The sequence below is a fragment of the Vulpes vulpes genome, chromosome X (genome assembly GCF_048418805.1).
Source record: "Vulpes vulpes isolate BD-2025 chromosome X, VulVul3, whole genome shotgun sequence".
In the NCBI taxonomy this organism is placed as follows: Eukaryota; Metazoa; Chordata; class Mammalia; order Carnivora; family Canidae; genus Vulpes; species Vulpes vulpes.
In genome coordinates, this window is record NC_132796.1 from 108,242,594 (window position 1) to 108,268,980 (window position 26,387).

Genomic DNA, 26,387 nt, shown 5'->3' on the forward strand with positions numbered 1-26,387 from the left:
ATACGAATGATACCTTTTGACTCTCAGCCATGAAAGATGAGGAACTCACCATATGCACTAATTCTATTTCTCTATCAACTTTGTAAGTTACATTGTTTCTATGTTGTTCGTGTTTGTAACATTTACATATTTTTCTGTGAACAGCATCCCCACATGTTGCAATCTTAATATATGTGACAAATGGAATAATTATCTTGTTCACTTTTCACAACCCCCTTTGTTAGCCAAGTTTTTGTTCTTTCCTTTTTTAGTTGGGGAAAAAAAACAAACAAACCTCCTGGAACTATATGCTCTGAGGTTTTCTTAAAGCTGAGCAATTTTGTTATGAGTAGAGCTGGTGTGTCACCCTTTCTTTTCTTTCATTGCTCTACTAACTTTTAGCATTGACTGTTACTTTGTAGAAGTATGAGGTCACCCTAATATTTTTCACTCGTAATCAATTTGATATTTTTATCGAGTTCCCAAATATTTTTTCTTTACATGTGAAGAGGGTATATCCGAGTGTTCTTTTTAAATTTAAATTCAATTTGCCAACATATAGTATAACACCCAGCACTCATCTCATCATGTACCCTCCTCAGTGCCCATCACCCAGTTACTATCTGAGTGTTATTTATTGTTTGTCATATTTTGTGGAACCTGGTATGGCCATTGAAAATGTAGGTTCAAGGCCTGATGCATTTATGCAAAGTCATCTTAATCATTTCTTTAAATACAGCTAATATATACTGATATTTATTTGTGTTGACTCCCCTTTTTACCTACCCTCGATGTTTTAAATGTTCTCAGGCTTTTAAAAGGTTTTCTTCAATGTTATTTTATTCTGCTTACTTTTATCAATCCTATTTTAAATGTGCTTCACAGTGGTTTCAGGAGTATCCATCATTATCTGTGTTGCTTCCAACTTGGCTTTGTTTCTGTGATTTGATTTTCTTCCACTTCTTTGCCTGGTTCAGCCAACTCATGTTTTAACTTCTATTGACTCCTGCATATTCCTGAATCTCATATCTCTGATTTGTTTTCTTGTTGTGTAGCTATGATTCCTTTTTATTTTGAAAGCTGATGGTGATATGAGATACTATGATACGATATGTCGGTGATATGGTAAGTCACATCTGTTTCCTGGCAATATTTTTCTACTGAGTATTTATTTGCAATACTTATGGACTCTGTGGCGGTGTTCCAAGGATCCTTTCAGGATCTTGTCTACTTCCTAGTGATGCTATTCTTCCTTAGTAAAGATAGTCCGTCTCCTTTGTCTTTTTCAGTTCATCCCCAAAACAATTTTCTCTGGCACAGATAATTCAACATTGGTGGATTGTACCTTGTATACTTCCCACTTTCCAGAGATGAGACAAATCTGACCCCTTACCTTTGTTTTAGCATTTTATGGGTCACTTCAATAGCCCTCTCATGTTTCCATTGTACCTGAATGTACCTAGATGACTTCCGACATTATTTTCAGAGTCAACATTCTGGACTTTCTGTTCTCACCCCTGCTGCTCAGTAGCTCTGATGTCTCAATCACCTGAGGTAGTCTATGTTCCTGGGAAGTATCAACCTAGATTTTGGAGAGGGATTGAAAAAGATTCAGCTCTGGGGGTGGAAGAACCTGAAAGATAATTAAAATATTAATGACTTAGAATCCTTTCTCACTAGAGCTATGTATGTGTGTGCATGTGTGTGTTAAAAAAATCAATTTTACTATCATTTTTTGGGACATTTTCTCCCCATATGTAGCAAGAAGACAAAGAGAAGGATTTTAGACATCTATGGAGTAGAGGAGCTACCTGCTTGTGTAGAAATCTGATCAATATATAAATGGGAAAAAGAAAGAAATCTGTTATTCATTGAAATAAAAGTTGGGGAGATTGAAATTAGTATTAGAAAATGGACCTTAGAAGAGATAGACAAGTATATATGGTAGATCAGTTTGTTTTGAGTTGAGAATGGATTGTTCTTAAAGTATGAGTTCAACGAGAATGTGTTCATGACCAGAAAGACTTTTGATCCCTGTTGTGGCTTTGTTACAGATTTACTCTGCCAACGCCAGACAGTTTACTTGATTCTACACTTCTGTACCCGTATCATGGGAATCATTACATCTCAGGACTAATATAAGAAAAAACTGCTTAGTACCTTATCTGGTAGTCAGTAAATGTTAACTTCATTCTTCTTTTCTTCAATAGATATTATTTAGTAAAATAGGAATGTCAGATTGACTGTTATGGTAGACTTGCATATTCTGGTACAAAAATACTGATATTGGGAGATTTGGAGTATCAGGAAAAAAGGTATCTAGCACATTAACAGTAATACCAGAGGGAAGTTCACGGAATAGATATTAAAGATTCATTAACATGTGAACAGCATCTGACACTTTAAGAGTCACTTTGGTATTCAGTTTCTTTGAGACTCACACCAACTCAGTGGAGAAGGATTTTTATTTACATTTTACGGTTCGGGATAGAGATGCTCAAGGACTTGTCCATGGTAGAAAATGTCAGAATTTGGGTCAGAAATTCCCACCCCAGGTCCAGTGATTTTGTATAATCTCATGTTGCCTTTGAAAGTAATGCCTTGTTCAAGTTGCTTATCCCTCATAGATCTTTGCTTCCTGATTTGTGACCTGAAGTATTTTCATTAGTGGTAACTCTGCAGGTCCTTCTCTCATTTAACAAAATAGCCCTTAGAATGAGCAAGGGCCCCTGTCCCCTCCAACTAGGTGGACTTCTGTGTTTCTGTCCCCATTTTATACAGACACTGGTACTTGTAGAAACTAGTATGAGCTTTAGAAAAGATACCAGGATTACTGTTTCATTTTTTTAACAGCAAAAACAATGATGCTGAAATGTTTATCAAAGGAGAGAGATTTAGATAAATTAAGATAGATTACATCCCACTCTGAGCTACAATACAGAGGCAAAACTAATTTTCTCTTTATATTTATGAGGAGAAGTTCTGATAGGAATTGTTAAGGATAAAAGTAGTTCGCAGATACATGTAGAGTATGATGCCATTTACAAATATTTTAACATTTATTTGTTTATTTTAGGGGGGAGGAGCAGAGGGAGAGGGAGAGAGAGAAACCCAAACCGACTCCACACTGAGTGCGACATGGGGCTTGATCTCACAACCCTGAGATCATGACCTGAGCTGAAACCAAGAGCTGGACGCTTAACCAACTCTACCACTCAGGCACCCCACCATTTACAAATATTTTAAAACCCATGTGTATGCATGTGTGTGTGTGTATGTGTATGTATGTATGTATATATGTATATATATAACAAAAGGTGAAAAGAATAGAAAGATAAATTCCAGCTTTTAAAGTGTTTACCTTAGAGAAGGGAATAGCATGAAAGGAGTCTTTTTGCTCTTTTACTCTATATTGCTCATCTTTATTACTGGGAGTGCTAATGTAACTTAAATAGAATTTGCACTTGTTCTGGGAAAGTTATGGTGAAAATGAAAAGCAACTGTTGGTACTATTATAAAATAGTACTCTTTTGGAAACGATTCATATTGTAGGAACCATAAACTGATTTACAACTTTTTATAAAATACAGATAATTGGTTTTATAAATTCTGCTATGTTACTTCAATTCTACTGAACGGTTGATAATAAAACTCTCTTTTATCAGTGAAGACAAACTCTACTCAGACATTTACTTTAGTGGTAACTCAGGTCAGTACGGTTGGAACAGGTTCATTTACCTAATACCTCTTCAGGTTATCCCTTCCTTTTCAGCTACTTTTGCCTTAGTTCAGACACTCATTGCCTGCCAGTTTTATTTGAATGGACTCCCAATGATCCTTCCTCTTACAGGCTCACTTCCTTCTAAGCTGTACTTCTCATTGCTGGTAGTGTTGTCTTTTTGAAACCTAAATCTCATTTACCACTTTTTTATTCAAAATCCATCAGTGAGCCCATATTTAGAAAATTTTGGAATTCCTTAACATAACATTTATGTCTGGATTACTCTTATTAAGAATTAACTTTCTATTGAGTTATAATTAATATACCATAAAATTAACCCTTCTGTGTGGGCGATTCAGCATTTTTAGAATATTCACAAAGTTGTACAACCATCACCACTATTTAATTCCAGAACAGTTTCATCATCTCAGAAAGTTATTCCATACCCATTAGCAGTCGTTTCCCATTGCCCCATCTACCTCCCCTCCCCCATCCCAGGAAATCACTAATTTCTTTTTTTTTCTTAAAGATTTATTTATTTATCCATGAGAGAGAGAGAAAGAGAGGCAGAGAGACATAGGCAGAGGGAGAAGCAGGCTCCTCACAGGGAGCCCAATGTGGGACTCGATCCTGGACCCCGGGATCACAACCTGAGCCAAAGGCAGCTGTTCAACCACTGAGCCACCCAGGTGTCCCAGAAACCACTAATTTCTGTCTCAGTGGGTTGATTGCCTATTGTGGACATTTCATACACACAGAATGATACAATATATGTCCTTTTGTGATTGATTTCTTACACTTAATATAGTATCTTAAGGGTTCACCCTTGTTATTGATAGCATATATCAGTACTTCATTCCTTCTGTGGCTGAAAAATATTCTATTATATGAATGTACCAGATTTTGTCTATCCATTCCTTAATTAATGGACATTTGGATTATCTCGCATTTTGGCTATTATAAGTACTGTTGGCTGTAATACTCACATGCAAGTTTTTGTTTCAACACCTATTTTCAATTCTGTTGGGTTTATATCTAGGAATGGGATTGCTGGGTCACATGGAATTCTGTGTTTAGCATTTTGAGGAACTGACAGACTGTTTTCCAAAGTGGCTTTACCATTTTATAATCCCGCCAGTATTATAGGGGTCTTATAATTTCTCCACATTCTCAACAACACCTGTCATTATCCATGTTTTCAACTGTAGCTAGCCACTCTAGTTGGCATGAAGTGGGATAGCATTGTGTGGGTTTTTTAAAAAGATTTTATTTATTTATTCATGAGAGACACAGAGAGAGACACAGAGACACAGGCAAAGGGAGAAGCAGGCTCTATGCAGGGAGCCCGACGCGGGACTCGATCCCAGGACTCCAGGATCACGCCCTGGGCTGAAGGCAGGCACTAAACCGGTGAGCCACCCAGGGGTCCCCAGCATTGTGGTTTTGATTTGTGATTCCCTAATTATTAATGTTGATGAGTATTCTGTCTCATGCTTGTTGACCATTTGTATATCTTTTTTTTTTTTAGAGAAATGCCCACTTTTTAATTGGGTTGATTTTTTTTATGGTTGAGTTGTTAGAAATACTTATGCATACTAGGCCTAATTATTATCAGATATATGATTTACTAATATTTTCTCTCATTCAGTGAATTGTCTTTTCACTTTTTTGATAGTGTCCTTTGGTGCGCAGCAGTATTTAATTTTGATGAAGTCCAATTTATCTGTTTTCTCTTTGGTTCTTTCTGCTTTTGGTGTCATATTTAAGAAACCATTTCCTAACTCCAGGTCACAACGATTAACAGCTGTTCTCATAGTTTTTATGTTTTACATCTATGTTTTCATAATTCTCAGAGTTTTAAGTTTTATCTCTTTTATTTTGGTTTTTGACCCATTTTGAGTTAAATTTTTGTATATGATATGAGGTAGTACTGTCAATTCATTCTTTTGCATGTGTATATCCAGTTGTCCCATCACCATTTGTTGAAAAGACTACTGTTTCCGCACTGAATTATCTTTGCACCCTTACTGAAAAATCAATTGACTGTAGACGTATAGGTTTATTTATGGAATCTCAATTCTATTTCACTGGGGGTTTATGTCTATCCTTATGCCAGTATCAAGCTGTCTTGATTATAGTAGATTTGTAGTAAGTCTTAAAATTGAGGAGCATGTGTCTTCCAACTTTTTTCTTCTTCCAAGATTTTTTTTAAAGATTTTATTTATTTATTCATGAGAGATACACAGAGAGAGGCAGAGACGTAGGCAGAGGGAGAAGCAGGCTCCCTGCAGGGAGGGAGCCTGATGTAGGACTCAATCCTGGGACTCCAGCATCAGGATCTGAGCCAAAGGCAGATGCTCAACCGCTCAACCGCTGAGCCACCCAGGTGTCCCAAGATTTGTTTTTTTTTTTTTTTTCGGTTTCCCTCTCATTTTAGTATGAATCCTGGGTTCAGATTGTCAACTCATTCAAAAAAGACAACTAGGAGTTAATGAGAATTCTGTTGAATCTAGATCAATTTGGGGAGTATTGCCATCTTAGCAATTTTATCATCTTAGTCTTTCAATCAATGAACATTATTGTTCCATTTATTTAGGTCTTTGTTTCAGTGATATTTTGCTGTTTTTATTGTATGTCTTCCACTTATTTTGTTAAATTTATTCCTTAGTTTCTTATTCTTTTTGCTATTACTCTAAATTGAATTTTTAAAATTTCATTTTCATATTGTTGTTAATGTATAAAAATGCACTTGATTTTTGTTCATTTGGTCTTGTATCCTGCAACTCTGCTGAACTTGTTTATTAGTTCCAATAGTTCATTTTGCAGATTGCATAGGATTCTCTGTACAAGATTATGTCATCTGAAATTGAGATCATTTTACTTCTTTTCCAATATAGATACCTTTTATTTCTTTTTCTTGCCCAATTTCTCTGGCTACAACTTCTAACACTATGTTGAATAGAGCTGACATGAACAAATATCCTTGTCTTCCTCTTAATCTTAGAGGAAAAGTTTTCAATCCTTCAACATTAAGTCTAAGGCTAGCTGTGTGTTTCATAGATGTCCTTTATCAAGATAAGGAAATCCCCTTCTATTCCTCATTTGTTGCATGTTTTTATCATGAAAGTATGTTGAATTTTTTAAAATGCTCTTTCTGTATATATTGAGATGATCATGTGGTTTCAGTTTCTTACTCTTCTGATACAGGGTATTAAATTGACTGATTTTTATATGTTGAATCAATCTTGCCTTCCTGGAATAAATCACACTTAGTCATGTAATATAATCCTTTTTATATGTTGCTAGATTTGGTTTGCTAATATATTGATGATTTTTGTCTATATTCATAAGAAATAATGTCATGTAATTTTTTTGTGATGTCTTTGTCTAGTTTTGGTATAAGGGTAATATTGGCCTCATAGAATGAGTTGAGAAGTTTTCTACATACATTCATTTGCACTTGTTTTTTCTTTTCCACTTAACTATAAATTTGAAGTAACTGTCAATTCATAGATACCATTCTCATTTTTGTGCAGCAATGTAACCAACTTTGTGAATTTGCCATAGTTATTAATAATTCTCTTATGCATGGTGCTATGTATGGGAAATATTTTCTTTTTACAAAAATAAGTCTCACCATTAATGACAACATACATATTTTATTTTTATAATTGTGGAGGTATAGCTTTACAGTAAGTTCCTGGGAGAAGGATTGCTAGCTCAAAAAAATAAGTGCATATTGCATTTTGTCAGATATTTTTAAATTCCCTCCCACAATGGTTTTGCCACTTTATATTCCATCAGAAATGGATGAGACTGGCTGTTATTCTATAACATTACCAGGATAAGGGTTATTTTGAATGATCTGATAGGTTTTTAAAAATGGTACCTCAGTTTAGTTTTAATTTGCACTTCTCTTATTGTGAGTAAAGTATTTTTCCTCTGATAAGGGCTATTTTAATTTCTTTTTCGATGTCTTTTTTTTGTATATATATTTTTATTGGAGTTTGATTTGCCAATATGTAGTATAACACTCAGTGCTCATTTTATTTCTTTTTCTATGAATCTTCTGTTCATATCTTGAGTATTTTTCCCATCCTGTTTTTCTCATCATTTAAAAGCTCTTTACATACTTGGGAAGTAGTCCTTTATGATAAAAGTTGTATGGATTTTCTTCTAGTTTTTCATTTGTCTTTTACCTTTTTTTTATGGCATCTATTTTCTGCAGTGTTGATGTTTGCGTTCTTATATAGATAAAGTCACCATTCTTTTCTTCTTGTTTCTAGATTTTGAATTATAGTTAGAAGACTTGCCCCACATCCAGGCTGTAAAGGAATTTCCCCCAGTGTTTTCGTTTAATATTGATGTGGTTTCAATTTTTGAACACTTACATTTCTGTTCTATTTGATGTTTATTCTAGAGTATAATGTATCCAATTTAACTTGCTTCCCAAATATCTATGTAGGTGTCCCATGCCATTTGTTAAAAGATTCATCTTTTTCTCAGTTATGTGATATAGTTATGATGTACTAAATTTCCATATACCATTTTGTCTATGTGGACTTACTATTTAGTAAAATTAGTCTGTAGGCCTATTTATCTGTCATTACCACAAAATCTTCATTATAGAAACTTTAGAATATGTTTTAACATCTGGTAGCACTAGTCCTCCTTTTATTGCTCTTTGGTCTCAGGGTTCTTACATGTGAATTTTCCATGTGAATTTCAGAACCCATATGGCTAGCTTTATAAAAAATAGCTTATTATATTTGATGAGATAGCATTAGAGTAGTGTATTAAATTGTGAAGATATCTTTGCAAAGCTGAGTTATCCTAACCAAGTACAAGAGCTGCCTTTTCAATTGCTCAGATTTATTTTCAGGCCTTTCAAAAATGTTTTAATATTTTCTTACATAGGTTTTGAATACTGTATTTCCTAAGTAGCTTCTAACAGATTTCTCTCTGTATGTGTGTGTGTGTGTGTATGCTATTTTTTTCTCTGTGCTAATTTTATGTCACGCCAAAAAACTTTAATTTAGTTTTTGTATTTATTTTTTTTGTTTTTCCAGATATAATATTATACTATATGTAAAACTTCTTTTCCAAATCTCATACCTACAATTGTTTTCTCTTGTCGTGAAATTGTTGTTGAGATAGAGAGAATTCTTCCCTTGTTCTACTCCTTAGTGACAGTACTTATACTATTTCCCTATCTTCATATTTATAAACGCATAGGGAATCCCTGGGTGGCTCAGCGTTTTAGCGCCTGCCTTCTGCGCAGGGCATGATCCTGGAGTCCCGGGATCAAGTTCCACATCAGGCTCCCTGCATGGAGCCAGCTTCTCCCTCTGCCTGTGTCTCTGCCTCTCTTTCTCTCTCTCTCTGTCTCTCATGAATAAATAAATAAAATCTTTAAAAAAATATAGACGCATAGATATATATTTGTGTATTCTGTGTGTATATGCGTGCACGCGCATGTGCATGAAAGAGAGAATCATGATACGTCATGGTGCTAAATTTTGTATAGCCTGTTTTCAGCATCTATGAAGAAAACCTTATAGTTTAGTTTTTTTCCCTTAGATTTATTAAAATGTTGGATAAGGAATTTTCTAATTTTATTATTTTTTAAAATATTGTATTTATTTATTTGACAGAAAGAGAGAATGAGTAGGGGGGAGGGAAGAGGGAGAAGGAGGCTGCTTGCTGAGCAGGGAGCCCAATGCAGTCTCTGTCCTAGGACCCCAGGACTATGACCTGAGCTGAAGGCAGATGCTTGCTTAACTGACTGAGCCACCCAGGTGCCTGGAATTTTCTGATTTTATACTTTCCCTGCATTTCTGGAATAAATCTCATTTGGTCATAATATCTTTTTACTTGTAATATGTAATTGGAATCTGCTTGTACATATAATACCAAGTTTTCCATCAATATTTATGAGATTGGTCTGTAGTCCTTGTGTTTGTGTTTTTATCAGGTTTATGTATCACTATTATGCTTCATCAACAAAATGAAAGGTTTTGTTTTTGTTTTTGTTTTTGTTTTTGTTTTACTATGCTCTGGAACAATTTAAGTAGCAGTGAGATTGTCATATCCAGGTTCATTTAAATCTATATGAACAAAATAGTCATTGCAAGATTATTACATCAGAATTTTCTAGTGTAAAAAAAGTATTATTTGAAAATACTTTGTTTAATAAATAGTTTACTATACATTTAATAATGCTTAATCATAGTTAATTTTTGATAATAGTAGTTTAATAAAACATTTAATAAATACTTTTATATTGTATAGTTTGATCTGCATTTCGATTTTATGAATGTTTTATACTCATTTTATCAATACAATAACCAAGGCTCAGAAGAATTAAGTAGCTTGTGCAAGCCACACTTGTTAGTAAACAGCAATGAAAGAATTTGAACCCATATACTCTGTTCTGCTTCCATTAAAAGTAGTTCACTGACTTTATGTCAGTAGTTGGCCAAACATTTTAACCCACAAATCAATTTGCGTGTGTATTTAGTAATGAAAAACATCCTTGATTTTGAATCTATTTTTACTGTGCTATAACACTATCAGTTCTCACTACAATTAGTATCATTGGTGATGGAAGGCAGTAATATGTGTATGTCTGTTTGGATATTGTTTCTCTCTCTCTCTCTTTCTCTCTCTCTCACACGCACATACCCTTTAGGAACATCATGGGAGGGGGAGGAGATTACCTTAAACCATCGATTCATAAAACCCAAATAGGCTTTTGGCATATGGAGTTGTTATTATTTAGGGAACATACTTTCATTTCATAGTATATCCTCATTTTACTCATCTGCTTAATGAAGAGATTAGATTGGCTCTATGTTACCAGCCATTTTGATGACCGGCCTACTAAAAATAAAAATCCCAAATATCAGTATGAACAAATTTAAGATTTAATGTGATGTCAGATACTTTCTACAAGATACTGAAATTCCAGAAACAAGCACAATATATAATCTCTTATACCTTAAACTTGACTACTTGTATTAAGGTAACTAGGAATGGGAACATATAAGTGTAAATAATATAAAATAATATTGTAATCAATAAACTCAATAGTATATCAATATAAAAATATATACATTTTGCTGATATGAAGCATTTTCATTTTGTAAAATTTAAATTCAATTTGCTTAATAAATAGAGTATTACTAGTTTCAGGAGTACAGTTTAGTGATTCATCAGTTGCATATAACACCCAGTGTTCTTTACATCAAGTGTCCTCCTAATGCTCATCATCCAATTACCCCATTCCCCTACCCACCTGCCCTCCAGCAACCCTCAGCTTATTCCCTGTAGTTAAGAGTTTTTATGGTTTGTCTCACTTTCTGTTTTCCTCATATTTTATTTCTCCTTCCCTTCCCCTGTGTTCATCTGTTTTGTTTCTTTAATTCCACATAGGAGTGAAATCATGGTACTTGTCTTCTTCTGACTTATTTCACTTAGCATAATAACCTCTAGTTCCATCTGCATTGTTGCAAATGGCATGATTTCATTCTTTTTGATGACTGAGAAATATTACATTGTATATATGTACCGTATCTTGATCCATTCATTTGTTGATGGACATGTGGGCTCTTTCCCTATTTTGGCTGTTGTGGACATTGCTGCTATAAACATTAGGGTGCATATGCCCCTTCAAATCACTATTTTTGTATCTTTTGGATCAATACCTAGTAGTACAATTGTTAGGTCATAGGATAGTTCTCTTTTTAACTTCTTGAGGGAACTCCATAATGTTTTCCAGAGTGGCTGTACCAGCTTTCATTCCCACCAACAGTGTAAGAAGATTCCCCTTTCTCCACGTTCTCACCAACACCTATTGTTTCCTGAGTTGTTAATTTTAGCCATTTGACTGGTGTTAGGTGTTATCTCATTGTGGTTTTGATTGTATTTCCCTGATGATGAGTAATGTTGAGCATTTTTTCATATGCCATTTGTATGTCTTCTTTGGGAAAATGTCCACTCGTGTCTTCTTCCCATTTCTTGATGGATTTTTTTTTTGGGGGGGGGGATGTTGAGTTTGATAAGTTCTTTATGGATTTTAGATACTAACCCTTTATCTGATGTGTCATTTGCAAATATCTTCTCCCATTCCATAGGTTGGCTTTTAGTTTTGTTAATTGCTTCCTTTGGTATGCAAAAGCTTTTTATTCTGATGAAATCCTAATGGTTCATTCTTGCTTTTCTTTTCCTTGCCTTTGGAGATGTGTCTATCAAGAAGTTGCAGTGATGGAGATTGAAGAGGTTGCTGCCTGTGTTCTCCTCTAAGATTTTGATGGGTTCCTGTCTCACATTTAGGTCTTTCAAACATTTTGAATTTATTTTTGTGTATGGTGTAGGAAAGTGGTCCAGTTTCATTTTTCTGCATGTGGCTGTCCAATTTTCCCAACATCCTTTGGTGAAGAAACCCTTTTTTCCATCGGACATTCTTTCCTGCTTTGTCAAAGATTATTTTACCATAGAGTTGAGGGTCCATTTCTGGGTTCTCCATTCTGTTCCATTGATCTATGTGTGTGTTTTTGTGCCAGTACCATATTGTTTTGATGATTACAGCATTGTAGTGTAGCTTGAAGTCTAGAACTGTGATGCCTCCAGCCTTGGTTTTCTTTTTTGACAATATTTTAGCTATTTTTTTTTCTGGTTCCATACATATTTTAGGATTGTTCTAGCTCTGTGAAAAATGCTGTTGGTATTTTGATAGGGATTGCATTGAATGTGTAGATTGTGAAGCATTTTCATTTTGATGTACATTTATCTTCAGACTCATTTGTACAGAGTTCTAGCAAGTTAGTTAACATGATTGTCTTTATTTCATCTAATTCTAGTAGTACCTGAAATACGTTATCAAATGTAAACTTTTTGCCATGGCTGCACTCACGGTGCCCTCTCCTCCCACTTCTTATCTCTGAATTCATCTCTCCCTTTCTATTCTTCACTCAGAGCTTCAGCTCAATTGCATTTTTAATATTTTAGGACTGCCACAGTTTTTCCTTCCACAAGGACATCCGTATGCTGTTTATCTGCCTGTATCAATTTTTCCTACCTCTCTTTACCTAGCTAACTCCAACAGTCTTCTGATCTTACTTCAAATGTAGTTTTTCCAGAGTAACATTAGCTGGCCATGCCCTTCTCAAATTATACCAGTTTACCCTGTTATAAACTCTCAGTATGCTATACTTTTCCCTTGAAATATTTGTTAAATAATTATATGTGTAGATTTTATTGTCTCCAAGGAGAATCGGGATAAAATTAGACCTCCTCCGTGACTTCAGGGTCATTGCTTGTCTCATTCTCCCTAGGTATCCCTAGTATGTAAGTCATCTAGTAGGCTAGCAAATATTTGTTATATAAATGAATGAATATTTTTTTATTTATTGAGAGAGACACACACACACACAGAGAGAGAGAGAGAGAGAGAGAGAGAGAAAACGAGCAGAGAGGAGAGAGAGAATCAGGCTCCCTGTTGAGCTGGGAGCCCGATGTGGGGCTTGATCCCAGCACCTGGGGGTCATGACTTGAGCCGAAGGCATCCGCTTAACTGACTGAACCACCCAGGTGCCCCTGAATGCATGATTTTAAATAAGAAATGTGAAATAATTTGTTATATATGATAATCAAATATAGGGAAATCAGAAAATTCAAGCATCATTACATTAGCAAATACAAAAGGAAAGAGACTGGCATGAGCATGCCCTAAGAAAGAAAGTAAGCCTTTCTGCAAAAGCAGGATGGCATGGAGCTCTTTTCCTAATGTGTTTCAGTACTGTAGGTATCATATCATTTCCTTATTTAATTTACCAATAAAAGTAGTAAGGACCGCTGGAAGTAGCATTCTTCCTGAGGTTTATCAATGATGTACAAAGCCTCTGCTTTCCATATCACTTGATCATCAATCATAGCATTAAACTCTCTCATGCTCTGCTGGTGATAAAAGTGTATTCAAAAAAAAAAGAAAGTCATCATCATTGAGAACACTGGATTCATGTTGCTACCCTAAGGACATTGGGAAATCCCACTGATTTAAGTTTTAGGTTAAAGTACACTTATGGAGAAAGATGCTGTGTTTTTAAAAATGTCAATATGAGAGCCATGTCTATATGCACACAGAAGTTAACTGTTTTGAAGTTGCTTTTCTTCTTTCATACCTTCTTATTCCATGTCCTTTTCTTTTTTCTATACCTCCCTCTTCCCTTGACTGAAGTCAACCATGGAATAGTTAAAGTAGTTTCTGTAAGTACACTCAGCCTCTACACCTTTAGGAATACAATTTCTAAAGGCACAATAAAAAGAAGTCCAGATGGAACATTCCACTCCACAGTGAGCTTGTATAATTGCCTCTGGGATGGTAGCTACCCTCATACATATGAATGGAACGATAGAACTTGAAAGAATATTTTATTTATGTGTTCTTGTCTGTTAAGCATTGCATATTTAATCCTTTTTGGTTGGTTATTTGTATTATTTCTTTTGTCATTAGTGCTCATGGAAAATGTAAGCATCATTGAAAGTAATTTCTAAATTTTCAACTGGAAGTTGTGTTAGAAATATTTATTTGATATCTAGTATTTGCATGATATTCTGCTGTATGGCTGTTGGTGGTCTGGTTCCAATGTTTATTTCTTCAATGAAGCCTTCCCAGGCTTCAGCTTCTTTCCCCTGAACACATATATACACAACAGATTCAATCTTGCCCTTTCCTCATATTCCTTTAGCACTTAAGTTGGATTATTCCAGAAGACCTGAGGGAAATTTTTTGATCAGTTGCATGACAGTCAACACATTTTTAGGAGTTAGAGACAGAAGAGAGAAGTGAAAGTGTATTTACTGAGCTTCATTTTGCCCTTTCTCTAATAATACCAATGACAGAGCCCTGCCTCTGAGAGCTACAGTTTCGTGGACACATAGTCCCGAAGCTCACACAATACTGGAAAATTTCCTGTTCTTCTTGGTAATCATCTTGGTGAATAGTGTCTCCATATCCTCTTATGTCAAAGTATTGCTAGATAGCATTTGAGAAATGCCTGTAGAATATAAATGACCTCCTTAAAATCATTGAATGTAGGCCATTGTCAATTATGTGTCTGTTCAATACCTTAAAAATACCTAGGGATGCACTTGAAGAACACAACAATATTCTGAAACCTGTTTTGATTTCTAGCTGTATGTCTGGCTATCCACTATGGGAGAGATTCTCTTGAAGAGAGGTCTGGGGAGCAGACATCCAATGTATGGCTTTAGTTCTGCTCATGCAATTCTTCAACTGCTGGTAATGTAGCTTTTAAAGCCTTTGGGATAAAAAAAAAAAAAAAGAGCCTTTGCTCTTTTTCAAAAAGTTACTGAGATCCAATGAGATCTTTTGAATAGAGATCCAATGTCACTGCAGTTAATGGCCCCATGATGACACAGTTCACATCAAGAATATAAATGTTTATGATATTTTATTTATTTATAGATCTTTGTGTATCTTAGGAGGTATAATAAGACTTTTTGTAGACACCAAAATTGAGGTAAAGACTGTTGAAAGTACCTAGGATTATGGTCATAAACCTACCTCAGAATTGAGATTAGAAGGGAGACAGAACATGAAAGACTCCTAACTCTGGGAAATGAACTAGGGGTGGTGGAAGGGGAGGGGGGCGGGGCGTGGGGGTGACTGGGTGGCGGGCACTGAGGTGGGCACTTGGGATGAGCACTGGGTGTTATTCTGTATGTTGACAAATTGAACACCAATAAAAAATAAATTTATTTATTTTTTTAAATAAATTTATTTTAAAAAAAGAATTTAGAATCCCTAGGTTCTTGCTTTTGTTAAGAAATAGTGATAACTGTACATGGTGGCAGTTTGCAAGAAGTCTTGGGTTGACTTGCTTAAATAGATATGGTTATCATTTTAATGTTAGGCATCACTGCTGTAGCCCCATGGAATACTGAACCTGATAACATCTCTGAATGTGTACAGTAGGCCAAACTCTGCTATCATTATCTCTAACTTTTGTTGCAATCTTTCAAAAATAGTATTATTCTTATGTCACAGGAATTGAGGCTCAGTGAGTTATAAATACTTGCCCAAATTTTATAACTAGTGAGTGCCAGAGCCAGGATTCAAAGTCAAGTCTACGTGATCCCAAAGGCACTACCACACCATGATTCTGTATGAATAATCATATATATCAAATGAATATATTGTATAATAGAGTAGTGAGTGTATACAGCAGGGATGACATTTGAAGAAGTGAGTGGCTACTGTAACAAATAACTACAAACTTGGTGACTTAAAGCAGTATAAATTTGTTGTTTCACAGTTTTTGAGTAGAGAAGTCTGAAATTAGGTGTGGACGGCACTGCAAGGCTGCCTCTAGAGGCTCTAGGAGAAAGACTGTTTCTTGTTTTTTTTTTTTTTTTTTTTTTCATTTCCAGCTTCTGGTGGTTTATGGTTGTGTCACTCTGCTCTCTGCTTTTGTAGTCACATTGCCACCTCCTCTTATGTCTGTCAAATCTCCTTCTGCCTGATTCTTACAAGGACACTTGTCATTTGATTTAGGGATCACCAGGATAAGCCAAAATGGTCTCCTCTGTCTCAAGATCCTCAACTTGATTACATCTGCAAATACCTCTTTTTCCAAATAAAGTAACCTTCACAGTTTCCAGGAGTTAGAATGTAGGCATGCTTTTTTTTTTTTTTTTATGGGGGCGGTGTTTGGTGAGATACTGTTCATCTTACTGCAGTGAGTAATGGACTTCTGTGGTCAGACTGAGTTGCACCAGTGTCTTTGCTCCCTCCTCCAAGTTTTGGTATCCTGGAGGAAATAGGATTATTGGAGCTCTCTCAAAGCCCTGAGGAGATGGATGAGTCAGATAAATTGAACAGACGGGTATGTTGAAGCAGTGTAGCAAGATTATTCCTATGGACTCGAACCAGCCAACATGAAATCATTGACTGAAAAGTTGAAAGATTCTATAGGATAAACTAGTTTTAGAGTGAATGTTGACTGTGTAGACCTTGTCTTCAAGGGACTTACATTCTGGGCAGCATGACAGTTTATTGAACAAAGCATGAGCCTATCATAACAATTCATCAGATGCTGGATGTTTTCATAAAAATCCACAGCAAAAAAAAAAAATCATGGTTAAGGGAAGAAATCATCATACTGGGGGAAAAACATGAAGAGCAGAATAAAGCTGAACAGGCCTGCTCTCAGACAAAACTCTCACCCTTCCTCTCTGGCCAGCAATAATCAGGGTTTGTTGTGGAGCTCTGAGGACTAATTTCACTTTGCCCCTTTTTCCTCAGTACCACAGGTACCCCAGGTCTCCTGAGCTCCACATTTGCCTTGTACATCTTCATTTTAACCCTATTTTCCAGCTCATATGCCCTCTAGAACTCAGACTCCGTGTTCAGCAAAATCCTATTTTCAGTAACTTCTCTTAAAATTTCCTTCCCCTCATTCTAACCGAAATCTGGCTCTACTGCAGTGGCTGTCACTGCAGCCTTTTTAAATAGTTGATTTTTTTTCTCTTACACAGCCCAACTACTGTTGATCCTAGAGTTAGGATAGGTATTTTTCTTATTCTTCCTTGCTAATAATTGTCTATTCTCTTCCTTCTCCTTTCAGCTTGGACTCTTATGACATCAGATTATAGATCTCTCATTATTCCTTTTGATGGGTAATTTTATGTGTCAACTTGACCGTGCCATAGGGTGCCCTGATATTTGGTCAAAAATTATTCTGGCTGTGTCTGTAAAGGTGCTTTTAGATGACTTAACACTAAATTGATAGCCTGCATACAGCAGATTGCTCTCCTTAATGTGGATGTGTTTTGTCCAATCAGTTGAAGGCCTGAATAGAACAAAAAGGCTGACCTCCCTTAAATAGGACCGAATTCCTCCTGCCTGTCTTTGGACTGGGACATTGTTTCTTGTTTTTTTTTTCCCCCTACCTTTGGACTTAAACTGAAACATTGACTCTTGCTGACCCTTGAGCATATTATACCATCACCTCTCTGGATCCTCAGGCCTTCGGACTCGGACTAGCACTGCATCATCAGCTCTCTTGGGTCTCCGGCTTGCTGACTGTAGATCTTGCTACTTGACAGCCTTCATAATTGTGCAAGCCAATTCCTTGTAATAAATCTCTTTAAATCTTATTGGTTCTGTTTCTCTGGAGAACCCTGACTAATATACACCTCCTTATTACAGTCATCTACTGACTTCTACTTTACCCTTCAGTCATTGAAGATATTTGACTTGATGTCACACTATAACTCTTGTCAATACCATTCCTGTTTCAATTCTTGGTGAATTTGATACCCATGCATATGATCCTTCCAACACCCTGGCCTCTTAGTTCCATGATTTTTTCTTCAGTTTTATTACCTTCACCAAGTTCACTACTTGTTCCTATGGCCATAGCTTATCTTGTCATTATTCATACTGTGACCCCTCTCTCAGTGTGAAGCATCCCATTTGACTACCAATCACTTCCTCTGGTACCTGATAAAAATTTTTTTACCCTACTGGAACCTCCAAAATTGTGACTCTACTAATTTTTTCCCATCACCTCCAACATACCAACATATCCTCTCTTCCATATCGGGCCCAGAGCCCATTGTTCATTATTGTATTAAACTCCCTTGCTTCTTTCTTGTTATTCATACTTATGTGACAAAATCCCAAGCCCAGTTAAATCAAACTGTGGTTTGGAGAAACCCATACAATCATGTTAAGTGGTCTCACTTTAAATTCAAGATCACCAGCCTCAAGTGGGTCCTTATTGCTGCCTGGCAATTATGCCATCTTTGCCAATGCCATTAGCACTCTCAATGACTATTTCATGCCTTCTCCCTTTTCAAAACTCAAATATTCACTCCCTCCACTTGCTTTCTGTTTGTGAAAATAGAAATAATCAGAAGAGTTTTTTCTCAAGCTACTATCCACCACGTCCTCCCACCAACCAAATTCTATGCCCATATATTCAGCCTTCTCTCCTGTTACCAGGGATGAACTGTCTATACTCCCAGCTAAACCTGTTACACCTAATCCCATCACTGCTCTCCAACTGCAGGATATCTCTCCTGCACTTCTCTTCTTCCTATCCTGTAGCATTAATTTTTCCCTGGATCTTTCTCGTAAACATAACCTACTAATCTTTCTCTTGTCCTAATCAAACAAAAAATAGCTCTCTTGGTTTTATTTTCCCCTCTCGCTGCTGCCCCCTTTCTCCTTCCCTTTTACAATAAGAACCCTTGAGAGAGAGTAGTGTAGAGTTGTTGGTGTCTTCAGTTCTTCTCCAATGTGTTCTTAAAGGCTTTCAATGTTACCACTCCAGGCACAGTTGATTTGAGAAAGTTACTGGTGAAGACTGAATTGTGTCCTCCCCAGAGTCATATGGAGAAGTCCTAGACCCCCATTACCTCAGAATGTGACCTTATTTGGAGAGAGGGTCTTTACAGAGGTAATTAAAGTCAGGTCACTTGGGTGAGCCCTGATCCAATAGGACTGCTGTCTTTATTAGGAAATTAGGACACACAGAAAGATGCAGTGAGAGGCAGCAAGCCAAGGAGAAAGGCTTCAGAAGAAACCAAACCTGCCAGCTCCTTGATCTTGGATTTCTAGCCTCCAAAACTCTGAGCAAATAAATCTCTAGCAGATGAATACAGTTATCAATCACAGTCATGTTATTAACCTAAGGCCCATTGTCAGTCTTCTTGTAACTTGACTTATCAGCCATATTTAGTAGAGGCAATCACTTCTTCCGCCTTGATGCAAGAGCTTCACTTTGTTTCAAGGATGTTTTAATCTCTTGATTTTCCCTTGACCTCACTGGCTTTTTCCCTCTCAGAGTCCTTTGATGACCCCCTCCTCCACTTCTTCAGGGCTAAACTTTGGACTGTTCCAGGGATCCATCCTTGGACCCTCTCTGCATTCATTATTCACCACTCTCATCACTACCTCTCTGGTCCAAGATAATTTCTAGCCTGGACTGTAGCTGTATCTTTTGGGGTTTTTTTATTATTTTTATTATTTTTTTATTTTTTAGCTGTATCTTTTGAACGTGACTTGACACTTCCATGTTTGACTGTCATAACAGTCTGTTCTCCACATAGCAGACACAGTGATATTTCTAAAGGATTATTTTACTTTTCTACTGAAAACCTTCTGGTGATTCCTCTCTCCACTAGGATCAAAGCCTTACCATAAAGTCTTCATGATTTTGCTCCTGCCTCTCTCCTTAACTCCTCCTATGACTCTCCCCTTTATTTATAGTCACCTCTTTTCTTTTCCTTGAGTATGCCACACATACTTCCACCAGGATGTATTTGTATTTGCTTCATTTTGCCTAGAATGGACTTTACCCAGGTAGCTGTGTGTCTCTTTCCCTGACTTCTTTCAGGACTTGGCTCAAATGTCAACTTCTCAGGTCTTCCTTGACCATCCTGTTTACTTTTATTTACTTTTATTTATTTATTTTTTTGACCATCATGTTTAAAATGTGAATGTCACTGGCAGCAATTGTTACTCACATCCCCTGCTTTTCCCCAAAGCGCTTATCACCATCTGACATTTGACATAAATTGTGCTTTACTTACTGTACCTACATATCCACATACTCAAACAGAAACTCTATGAGGGCATGCATTTTTGTCTGTTTTGTTTGCATACGCCTACCTCCTAAGACAGGACCTGGCACATATTTTGGGGTCCCATGAGTATTTGTTGAATGAATGACCAAATTATATTCATAGCTAAAAATTCCATCATGGAAGAGTAAGTTATGAGAATTAAAAAAACTCTCAAGATTATTTAGAATTCAAAGACAGAAAATGTTAGGAACCATGGATAGAAGTCAAGTCCTATAATTGCTTTTTTCTGACTGTGATGCCTTTAAAGTTTTTACATTAAAAAATCCACTTGTTTTAATGGCTTTAATTTGGGTGTAAATTTTTTAGTTTCTTGAGTTTTCTTTACCTAAAAAAAAGGCCACTTAATGCTACCTATGTGAAGAAGTAAGAGGAGGCACACTAAAGGATAAGACATCTGAATATCACTCGCTGACACAGGAGTTTTTACAAGCTGCTTTTCATCAACATTTATTCTGTATCCCGTAGAGTTTGAAAGCATTTATTTTGAAAAACACATGATATTACAATTGCCCCAGTGTCCAAACAAAGCTTCTCTCTCTTTTTTTTTCAAAGAAAGCTTCTCAAAGTATAAACGTTACTTAGGAAAGTCCATGTGACCTGCTGTGAAATATAAATATGAGTACTTCTTTCTCACTGTTTGGCTAGACATTATGTTATCAGTAAAACCAAAGTCTTAACAAACTTCTCTGTGTCTTTCTGGGCTGTTTACTTTATCCCATTGTCTTATCTGCTTTACATGATTTAGAGTATTTTTCTTCCCTTGTATTAGTGAGGTTTATTTCCTTTGCCAACCTTCAAGAGGGCTGCTTGAATGATTTTTTGACTTAGTACCTAGCATAATATCTAACATACTGTAGATCCTCAATACATTTTGAATGAATAAAGAGATACTTATTTTTTAAAATTCAGTATCTTTTGCCTGTGCTTCTCAAAGGGTGATATGCAAAGCACCTGTATCAAAATCACTGGGATGCTTATTTATTAAAAATGCAAATTCCTATAGTCCATCCATGATATACTAAGTAGTATGGAGGCATTGGGAGTCTGAGAAAGTTATTTTAAGCTGCTACTTGTCATACTGTGTGTGATATGTGCTGTGATAGACAGCTAAGACCTTTTCTGTCCCATGAAAGAACTTACCCTTCAATGAGAAACAGGGAACAGATAAAAAATTAAATGAATAATTATAGAATGTGGTTAATGCTATGAAGGAATAGATATGGTGCTTTGATAAACAGTAACGGGATGACGTACATTATATCAAGCAATTAGAAAAGTTCTCTCTGAGGATGACTTAAATTGAAACATGAAGATATTTAAAGTCATAGGACACTCTTATATTTAGAGGTTGGAAAGAGGAGGATGGTGAGCATCCAAACCAGAATACTTTGGAGAATGAAAGGAGGCAGGACAAGTGTGTGAGCAAGTGGCTCGATGCTGGCACCCTGACAACCCTGCACGTCTCCCCATAGGCCATGCAGGCAAGGCTCAAGGCTCATGCATAAATGTGGATAAAAACAGTACCTATTTCATGTATCAGTGTGAGGATCAAATAAGCAATTAGTACCTAGCAGATAGAAAATGCTCAGTAAATGTTAAATATTATCAATTATTTTAACTTTGATTTCTTGGATACTAGTGAGTATATAGATCTTTTTATGTGTTTATTTTCTGTTGTTATTTCTTTTTGGAGGGATTTCCTATTCACATTCCTTGCCAAGGTTGTAATGTTGTGTTCATCTTTTTCTTATTGGCTTTCCAAATCTTGACCTTAGTCTTCCTGTCTGCAAAATAAAGAGGTTGTATCAGCTGATCTTTAAAGGCCTTTATGGCATTGTACTCTTCAGATTTCTAAGTGTCTTCAAGACAGAGCCATTTCTGTGAGAAAAACTTGGACCCCTAAGAGTTTTAAAAAGCATTTTGACACTGTACTTTATGAAACAATCTGCACTTGAAAATCTGTTTTTCTTGTTAGGCAACATTATAATATTCTATATATTTATTCCCAAGATGCTCAGGTTTCATTGCTTAGGAGAAAGGGTTTTGTGACTATCACCTTGAGTTAGCCTTCTTCAAGGCCATCATTTTTTTTTTTTTGCTTTGAGATTCACTTATTTGTCTTTACAAAGGAGTAATATCAAATAATACACTTCAGAAAGGTAAATTTTCCTCCCAGAATGTCCTAGGTAACTGCTTTGCTACTAAATTTTCTCCTCATAATTAGTAATGGCATTAGTAGCAGTGAGATGAGTAATGTAAGATCAGGACTAGAAACAATCCTCTTGCTTTGGGTTTAGGTCATAACATATCTTTGAGCTGGTAACAGAGGCTACATATGCTTCTTGTTTCTTTTTCCCACAGATTCTGTATGGGATACATTTGGCTGTATCAAACCTTCCTGGAAGTTTAATTGATACTTCAATCATTGATACTATTATACTTTAATTGATACTATGGTTGTTAACTAAGCTCACAGAGTTGTAGGAGAAGCATGAGTTTAGATACTTGGGGATTCCTGGAGAAGCCATGACCTCTACAGTCATGGGGAAATCAGGGCATGCTAGCTACTAAGAGGTATATTATTACACCTCAAATTGGTGCCATGGTACTAGAATTATAGTAATTTAAATTTTCTCAATTTCTCATCTGACAAATGGGAATCATAATGCTGTGGTTTAGGCATTATTATTATTTTGGCATACTTTTCTTCATATTTGCATAGCTCAGCCTCATAGTTTTTCTCCATTATGTTGCCTTTGTTTCCTATAGTGCAAGACCATGCCTAATCAGAGAAGTGAGTATTTACCCAATCTATCTTTTCTAGTTCCTTTATCGTTTTACTTTTTAGATTTATGTCTTTTATCTTCTTGAAATTCATTTGCTATTTGGTGTGAGACAGGGAACCTAATCCCTCTCTTTTCAAACACTTAGCCAGTTGTTTCAATACCACTTATTTAAGGAATTCATTCTGCCACCTATGTGTTGCGCCTATTTCATTATGTACTCCTGTGTGTAAACATAGAAACATAGCTTTGTTTCTTTTCTTTTTTTTCCCATAGCTTTGTTTCTTGATTTCTTCTTTCTGTTCTAATTATTCATCTACCTGATCCTTTATCAGTATTAAACTGTTTAATTTTTGTGGCTTTATAATGCATATTAATATGAGTCCTTTTTTTTTTGCTTTGCTTAGTTAATCTTGTCCAGCTATTGTCTGTAATCCTCAGAATCATTTTTGTTAAGTTCTAAAAATCACATCAAATAAATTAGAGGTGGGCGTTCACTCTTCCATTTGTTCTCACTCTAGACCTATGAATAAGTTGATCTATGTGTGCAGTTTTGTATGTTGTGGAAAGGGGAAGTGATTATCATCTTTAAGTAGGTAGGGTGACCATTTAATTTAATGTCCAAACCAGGAACTTTTTTTAAAAAAGATTTTATTTATTCACTTATGAGAGAGAGAGAGAGAGAGAGAAAGAGAGAGAGAGAAGCAGAGACACAGGCAGAGGGAGAAGCAGGCTGCATGCAGGGAACCTGATGTGGGACTCAATCCCGGGTCCCCAGGACCACGCCCTGGGCTGAAGGCGGCGCTAAACCACTGAGCCACCTGTGCTGCCCCAAACCAGGAACTTTTAAGAGTGAAAGAGAGTAGGACAACTGTGTAGGGTAGTAGCTCCACACTGATCCTCTGACAACCTTGCATACCTCTGCAAAGGCCACATAGATGAGGCTCTGACACAGCCTGGCCTGAGTCTTACAGGAATGCCCTGGCATTCTCACAGGAGCACAGCAAAATTGGCAGCCTGGTGAAGAGATGTCACAGGGCATTTCTCATTTGACCCCTTATCTTGTGAGAGGCTGCTCTCATCTGCCTCCCTGGTTTTGATGAGGCGTAGGATATTCCACCTCACTCCCTTCTCCTTAGAGTACAGCCACATTCTATCAGACTACTTAGCTGAATTCTAAATGGGCTCCCCAACAACTGAGCAACCTACTGCTCATGTTGTCTCTCATCTGGCCACTTTGATTTGGTGTCACCCCAGAAGCCACGTGATGCATGAAGCCAACACCATGTTGGTCTTTTGCTGTTGGCGTAGGTAATAAACTATCTGAATCTATCTGGGTCTGGTATCTCCTTACTCTCTATTAGTCTGTTTGATAAAATTCTAAATCAGTTGAGATTCAAAAACAATGAGAAAAAAGTGCAATAAACAGTTAAAGCCCACATTGTTCTCAACATTTTCCCCATGACACAAAAGGGGCTCAGTGGTAGTTTGTCCATAACAGTTTTATGCAGTCAGCAATACTGCTAAAATACTTCTTGGCAATATATTCTGGTAAGCTCTTTCCAGTATTTTGGTGGTACTCCTGGAGGAAGGCAGCTAATCAGATACACAGTCTTTATTTAACTTCAGCCATGATAACATGCTGACTCTAGAACATTTTGGAAAGTACATAAAACTAAAATGACAACTCTTATAAATATTCTTGGTGTATATCCTTTTAGTCTTTTTATGATGTGTGACTTTTACATAATTATAATAATGCATTATGTATATCTTTATATCTGCCTTTTTAATCCTAATGCTTGTAAATGCTTTATAAACATTTTAATGACTGCATATGTTTCCATCAAGTGGATTTATCAGTTTTTGTAAATACTTTCCATTAAGTGAACTGAAATTATTTTTTAATAGTAACCGATAATCTTGTGATAAACATATCCAGCCCATATGATAGATTCCCAGCAGAGAAAGCTGTTTTTTTTTAGGGCTCTTGATGCATACTGTCAAGTTGCTTTTTAAACGGTTTGTCAATTTATATTCCCAGCAGCATCTGTAGTATCCATTATCTAGCTCTGAAAGTGCAAAACAAATCCCAGAACCTCATAATTATTTATATTAACTTTCTGGGAAGTTGGGAATAATTATGTCTATAAGGACCAAGCAAATAAATGAAAAACTACATGGATGTGTTTTCAATCAAATAATGTATTACATTTTTAGTGAACATTTTTTGACAGAAAAGTTTTCCTGGTTGATATATTTTTAATTTCTGTTATAAACATAGTAACTATCTGTGATGGCAGAGGAATGCCTGGTGTGGACTCAATGGTCCTAAACATTACCTAGAATTTCCACAAAGATAGAATGCATATAGCAGGAGTGAGCTTCCTATTGTTGATCAAAGAAAGATTTCTAGATAGCCACTGTCTTGATCGCACTGTCAGGACATACAATAGACCAGTGGTTGTTAATGATCACAAAAGTAGAGCATGTAAGGATTTTATTCTTAAATAAAGTGAACATATGGACATAAGCATTAAATTTGCAGAAATTTGCAGATTATTGATGATCCTCTTGAAGTATATTTGAAGATTCCAGATTAAGAGCTTCTAGTTTTAGGCTGTGATCCCCCACCCTAAACATGTTGCCTAAAAGAGTGGAATGTGGTATAGACTGATAACTGCCCTAGCACATACTGAATATGGTGTAGTGAACTTTTGCTCTCTGGACACTGCACTTCCAAGCTTCTTGTCCTGTATCACGGTTTTGACTTAGATTTCTGACTGACTTACTGGCGAGTGAAACTCCCAGACCCTTGCCTGAAGAAATGGCAGCTCAGCCAATTCTCCTCCCTTTCTTCTTCTTCTTTTTAAAAAGATCTTATTTAATATATATATATATATATATATATAGAGAGAGAGAGAGAGAGAGAGAGAGAGAGAGAGCATAAGCAGGGGGAGCTTCAGAAGGAGAGGGAGAAGCAGACTCCTGAGCAGGGAGTCCGATGCGGGGCTAGATCCCAGGACCCTGGGAACATGACCTGAGCCAAAGGCAGACAGACACTTAACCAACTGAGCCCCTCCTCCCTTTCTTATTATGCAAATAATTTCTTCACAAAAATGTGGTAGTTTACATTTACAATTGTTGGCCATCATCCCTGGGAGGTACACATAAATTGTGAGCAGTGGTTCTCAAACTTCAGTATCCATAAGACTCTTCTAGGAGCA

The 26,387-nt window shown here is 36.3% G+C and overlaps 1 protein-coding gene across 4 annotated transcripts in view; it reads left to right on the top strand.

The window, feature by feature from the left end:
- Window positions 1–26,387, top strand: part of SPANXN2 (SPANX family member N2) — a 175,297-nt gene continuing 148,910 nt past the window's right edge. For 2 of the 4 annotated variants that reach the window (XM_072743963.1, XM_072743965.1), the window contains exons 1-2: window positions 1–82; window positions 1,035–5,110. The gene's annotated coding sequence lies outside the window, so the exon portion shown is untranslated. The remainder of the gene's footprint in view (window positions 83–1,034; window positions 5,111–26,387) is intronic. The other 2 variants (XM_026009053.2, XM_072743964.1) reach the window with 1 other exon arrangement.